A 7,087-nucleotide genomic window follows, 5' to 3' on the forward strand; every position below is an offset into this window, starting at 1 on the left:
AATATATTTATCATATCTTTCCTTATACACCATCCTGGGCTGTGTTTTTTTTTTTTTTTTGTCCCACTTTCTTCTGGATCTGACCACTGCCCTTTTCCAGCCATCGCTGAGATTCTGCCACTCTTAGATGATTGGAAGATCCAATTACTGCATTTCTTTTGATAGTGTTTCTGGGGTATATGTAAGAAACCCCTTGGAAATTGTATCTCACTCTGTGTTTTTGTTGTAATTAATCACATTATCTTCTTATATTTAGTTTTCCATTTATGCTAGATGAGGAGGTTTATGGTCAAACTATTTAGCTTTTTGGAATACTCACTTAAATAAATCCCTCTCCCCTCCAATTTTCAAAAGTCAGAATATCACATTTTAACAAATTTAAATACATTTACTGCATTTGTGGAATTCATTTTCACTCAAATGGCCAACCTTGTTTTTCTTTTGTTGTTGCTCTGATGAAGTTTGTGGAGTTTTTTAATGTAATATGATCATCCTCTTGAAATTCACCTGTCTCATTCCCCCTGAAGTCGGACAGCAGAGAAGTCAAATCAAATACTAACTCCAACTTTTCATTGAGTATATGAAAGGCAGAAGCACAAAAACAGGTGCACACAGCAGAGACAGGTATGCATGCTTGTGCTGTAAAGATGTAATGTGAAACTAATATTCTCTTCAACTTATGTGTTTACTCAAATTCCTTCATCAATGCATTCCTGTTTGGGATAACCTGATCGTGTCACACTGTAGAAAGAAACAACTCAAATTACCAGGGATAATAGGCCACACTTTTTCAAGTACTCAAGTTGGGAAATTGACTAGTGTCTTTCATATACTGTAAACTTCAGAGTTCTTCAAATGGAAAAAGTTCAATAATTCTAAAATACACCTAACAAAATTCCTGCCATTGAATCTGTTCCCCTGTATTAGTCAGGGTTAGTTTTAAACAGAAACAGGAAAGATAGGACTCACGGTTCATTCACCTGCTTCCCATTATAGTTTAAATGCTGAGGTGTCCTTTAACTTTGGATAGTCATTGGAGCCTAAGCTGAGGAATTTTTTTTTTTATTTACTCTGGTCCAAAGCAAATATTTGCCTATTGAGAAATATATAATACATTAGAGCTGTGAACCCACCATCTGCTTGAGCCAACACACCCACCTATAAGGAGACGGATACAGGCTGGTATCCTGTTCCTCCAGCTCCTTAGTGAAGGCAGCCGCCCCTATGGAGACTGGTTTGTTTAAGCTGCCCCATGCTAAGATTGCCTGATAAAATTATAAACGGGCGTGTACTTTTGTTGCAACCCATAAAGATTACTTTCAAGTTCTCCTAGAGAAATCCTGTTACAACCATGGGGTCAACAGGAGGCTAAAATCTCCAACAGCTTTGGATATAAGGGCGCATTTGTAGATTCTTCACAATAGAGTAGGGCAAGGAATGAAATAAGCGATAAATCTCCTGCAATGAAACAGTTGATCTGACTGTTCACAGTAATTGAGAGAGAAGCCAAAGAGACACTCTACCCATATTGTGCCTTTTAAAATGACTGTTGCTCAATCTGGAAAATGAATTTGTAGTAGTAGCACTGTTCCTTGTCAAGCCAATACTAATTTTTACTTATTTTTAAATATTTTCATACATTGCTGATTCTTTCTGTGCAGTAATTGGTTTCTCACTTTTTTATTTTATTTTTTTTTTAAAGAGACCCACCAGGTGACAGACATTTCAGGGTGATCCTATCATTGTAGTGCTTCCCTGAAGGTCTTATCTGAGATGGCCCTTTGGGGAAGCCTCTAATACAGAAGGAAAACATATAGGTAAATAGCAATTATATGTTAGAGTCAAAGTTTTGAAAACAAAGTATTTATACAAAGGTTTTCCCATGATATTAACATGCCTGAAGGAAGAAACATGACTGTTTAAGGTTGCTGAGTAATTTTAGACATGCTATTTGTCAAATCAAGCTATGGAATAATCAAGCTAAACCCACTCTGTCAGGGGCACATTATTTTACTCTGTAATATTTCTTAGGAAGTGTCAGGGGCACATTATTTTACTCTGTAATATTTCTTAGGAAGTATAAATAAAATATGTAGGTGCCCTTTAGAGTTAATCAAGTCAGAAGCATATGGCTTGTTATGATACATATTTTAGGAAGAATACAATAGAACCATGGTTTGCAGGGACAGTCGAAAGTCTACTCATTGTGTCTCAAGCCTCCAAAGATTTGCTCCCTGCAGCCACCACCGTTAAATGAGGATACACAGGTGGAGGCATTAGCCACACATATCTGACAGCAGAAGTCACTGAAGGACTTGTGCAGAGCCAGCTCCACAGACGCAGGTTGCAGAGTGCATGTCACCATGAAGGCAATGTGTAACTCCACTTTGAGAAAGTCTTTGAAAAAGTGGAGAGACATTCACAGGTAAACTGGCTGCTTTAAACTTTTCAGGTAGGTACAGAGGATAGCGTTAGAATTGAAGAATTCTGCATCATTGAGGTTTGTGATTTTGAAGGATGAGGTGTGTTCAGGTTATTAAATCGCATTATCCTAGCCAGGCCCCTAAGGTTCTCAGGCTGTGCATCTCTGCTACATTTGGTGAGTCACCAAAGCTGATAGAAGCTTACCTTTGGTTTGTTAGGGGTGAAGGTTCAAAGCTGGGAATGGTGCACCTACCTACAATTTTTCTATAAAGTACAAATTAATGTGAATTCCCTTTCTTTTATGAGGACATGTTCTAAGTATTTTCAAGTTATGCAATGTCAGTTTGGATTAAGTCCTTTTTTTCACAACATACAAATACAAGGCCAAGGATGTGCATGGCGATAATTGTGCTGATCCTGGAGGCAAAGTTGTTGGAGCTGAGTCCCAGTACCAAGCAACCTGTGTGACTTCTTTTTAAAACTATGTTACTGAGGATTGGGGAGTTATGACAAGAGAACTCCCTCCTGGGAGTGCTCAGGCTCCTGGAAGTTTAGCGGGCTGCAAGATCTGCTTTGCCCCTTGCTAAAGATCTGGAGGTGAAGGGGGATGGCTCAGCTTAGTGAGTGGAGCACAAGCTGACAAAAGACTGCAGATATGATATGCAGCACCTAGGTGCTAGGCAAAGCACTGATAGATCAGCTCGACCAGCTCGGGAACCAGCAAGATGGCAGCAGAGTAAAGACGCCAAAACAACTACATCCAAGCTCGCATGGAAATATATAAAAACGGACTATAGACTTACATGCTACGAGTTTCAACCCAAATGAGAACACCCTGGACTCACTAGAAGGAAGATAACTGAGGGAGAATCGGTGATGGGAGTTCTGATAAGAGAACCCCTATCCAGAAGTGCCACAGACAGGATAAGAGGAACCCTGCAACTCCGATGGGGGAGTGCCCAGTGCCGTAGATAAAGGCTTCCTGCTCATTCTGCTCGACAGAAGAAATACAGCAAGACACATCATAGTAAAACTACTAAGAATACAAGACAACGAAAAGATAATGAGAATGACAAAAGGGAAGAAACAAATAACCTATAAAGGGAAACCGATCAGGCTGACATCAGACTTCTCCAAAGAAACACTATGGGCAAGAAGAGAGTGGAGGGACATACTCAACAAACTCCAAAGCATTAAATGCCGACCAAGAATACTCTATCCTGTAAAGCTCTCCTTCCTCTATGAAGAAACAATAAGGACATTTTCAGACAAACAGAAACTCCGCAATTTTGTCATGACTAAACCCCCCACTCCAAAAAATACTACAAGAAGCCCTCAAACCAAATCCAGCAGAAAAATGACAGTTCAAAGCAAGGAATAAAAATACAGAAGGCCCAAAATGGCAAATGTAGGTGCCAGTATATCAATATTATCTCTAATGCAAATGGTTTAAACTCATCAATAAAAAGCCACAGAGTTGCAGGATGGATTAAAAAACCAAACCCGGCCCTCCCTGGTGGCGTAGCGGGTTAAAGCACAGCACTGAGAATCTGAAGCCACTTCTGCATGAGTTCGATTCCCGCCTGTCGCCTGCCCCGGAGGAGACCACATGGCGAGCCAGACCTCTCCTGGCCTGCCCGCTGCTCCCCTCAGCAGTGTACTTCGTGGATCTGCCTGTTCTGCTCCCCACTCTGTCTCTGGTGAAGCCTCTCACCGCCCCTGAGCCTCTGACCTGTACCCCAGTTCTGTATGCATAAATAAATCTTTAAAAAAAAAAAAAAAAAAAAACCAAACCCAACTTTCTGCTGTCTGCAGGAAACACATCTAACTGCAAAAGATAAAAACAGATTGAAAATAAAAGGATGGAAAACAATCCTACAAGCAAATGGACCAAAAAAAAAAAAGGCAGGAACAGCTATACTTATATTAGACAAAATTGACTTCAAACTAAAAAAGGTTAAAAGAGACACAGAAGGCCACTACATTATGATTAAGGGGACAATACAACGAGAAGACATAACAATCATCAACATATATGCACCAAATGAAGGAGCACCAAAATATAGCAGGAAACTACTGTCATCTATGAAAACATATATCAGAGAAAATACATACATAGTTGGAGACTTCAACACGACACTCTCCACAATGGACAGATCAACAAGACAAAAAATAAGCAAAGACACTAAAGCTCTGAACAAGGACCTGGACAACATGGGTCTAGTGGACATCTATAGAATACTGCACCCCAGAAAATCTGAGTACACATTTTTCTCAAACCCATATGGGTCATTATCTAGGATTGACCACATACTGGGTCCCTATGACTCAGAAATCGCAGGCCTAGGTACCCAAAAGACATAAAAACACTGATTCAAAAAGATACCTGCACTCCCATGTTTATTGCTGCTTTATTCACAATTAGAAAGACATGGAAACAGCCCATATGCCCAAAAGTGGATGACAGGATCAAAAAGATGTGGTACATATACACAATGGAATATTACTCAGCAACCAAACAAAAGAAACACATGCCTTTTGCAGCAACATGGATGGAGCTGGAAAAGACCATGCTTAGTGAAATAAGCCAGAAAGAAAAGGAAAAATACCAGATGGTTTGTCTCATAGCAGGAATATAACAGAACAGGCGAGAAAATGATAATGATGAACAGCTATATACCAGGGACATTTTGTGGGGGTGGAGTGGGGAATGGGATCAAAAACAGCAGGAAGAGGGACATGCATTGGACTATGGTGATGGTACATGGGTGATTTGGTGAAGCTCAAGGGGATTGCAAATGAGATGGAAAAATGCACAAAATGATGTAAAAATAAACACATATATATATTAAACTAAGTTATTGAACATCTTCAGGTCCCAGCTATTTCCTAAGTAAAATAAGGATAATAGTATTTAGCATTTGTGATAAAGTATTCATGGTGATTAATCCATACAAGGGCCTCAACCCAGTGCCTAGCAGATAGGAAGTGTGCAAGATATGTTTATGTTTATTTTTTAAAGATTTATTTATGTATACTTATGGAACTGTGGTATAGGCCAGAGGTGTGGTGGGTGAGAGTATTCACCAGAGCCAGAGTGGGGAGCAGAACAGGTAGATTGACAAAGTACACTGCTGATGGGTACAGTGGGTAGGTCAGAAGAGGTCTGCCATGTCATGTGGATGTGGGTCAGCTCCCTGCCCGGGGATCGAACTTGTGTTGCAGTGGCTTTGTAGAGCTTCATAATGTGGTGCTTTAACCCACTGCACCACCAGGGAGAACCCAGATATGTTAATTTTTAAAATATTTATTTATTTATATATCTTTATTGTTCATTTTACAACAATGTTTACTTCTCTTCCCCTCTCATCATCACCATAGCCCTCCATATTTCTCCCTCAGAAGGGTACAATACATGTTTAACAGTAATATGAAATATGAAATAGTAATTGAAAATATGAAATAGTGTAAACAGTAGTGTTTCAGTATACCATTTGAATTAAATCCACAGCATTGGTTTGAGTTATTTCATAATTTTGACTAATTGAATTGGTTTTTGTATATAAAGCCCTTTGAGTATTGAATAACCTTTAAATGGAGAGAAATTTGTTGGGGGGAGGGAAGTAGAAACTGACAAACTAAAATTTTCCGTGAACAGTGATACTTTCTAGGTGCGTGCTGGGAAGCCCTGCATCCTTACCCATGTGTGAACTGCAAATTCGGGAGGGGAACAATGTTGGGTAACTGGAATGATCAGATGTTTTCCACCCTCCCATTGTTAGCATTGATGATCTACACCTGTGGTCTGTACCTGTGGTACACATGTGTGTGCCTGATGGCGGCACCTGGAGCATAGTGTGCGCCTGTGTGAATGGGTGCACCCATGCGTGCACATCACAGAAGCAGCAGAGGCCCGGAGGGGCATGTAGTAGAGACCTGTAGAGAGATCTGGAGAGAATGCAAATACCAGTGAGCCCAGAGAGAGTGAAGATGAGCTGTGGGGGGGGGGAAGGGGGTGGCTAGGAGGCCTACCAGCCTCCTGCCTGCCCTGCATCTGGTTGTCTCACAACAAGGGGTGTAGAAAAATCACTAATAGCCTGAAAAAGCCACTGAGGGCTCCAGGGCTCCTCCTTTACCCATCTGCCAAGATCCATAGAGAACTTGCCCTGTGCCTCGCTGGCGCTGCATGGGAGACCCATCTGTGCTGGTTTGCTAGGTTGTCATAGCAAAGTAACACACAGGGTGGTATAAATAATAGACAGGACTGTCTCACAGTTAGGGAGGTTAGAAGTCTGAGGTGGAGGTTTTGGTAAGGCTGGTTCCTCCTGAGAGCTATACAGAATCTCTTCCATGCCTCTTACTCAGCTCTGGTGGTCTATTGGCAACCAGCTGTGTCCTTAGCATCAGTGGTACCGCCCAGATCTCAACCTTCATCTTTGCATGCTGTGTTCTCTGAGTGCATGTCTCCATGTATACAAATGTCCCCTTTGGGTAAGGATATGAGACACAAGGATTTAGAGATTCCCTGCTCTAGTATGACCTCTAGATAATAAACTATTCTTCAAAGATTCTTTTTCCAAAGAAGGTCACTTTTTTGTGGTACTTTGGATTTAGGGTTTTGACCCATGAATTTAGGGAGATATGATTTGACTTATAATAACAT

Source organism: Condylura cristata, unplaced genomic scaffold, assembly GCF_000260355.1.
Source record: "Condylura cristata isolate star-nosed mole 26May11 unplaced genomic scaffold, ConCri1.0 scaffold00005, whole genome shotgun sequence".
Classification (NCBI taxonomy): domain Eukaryota; kingdom Metazoa; phylum Chordata; class Mammalia; order Eulipotyphla; family Talpidae; genus Condylura; species Condylura cristata.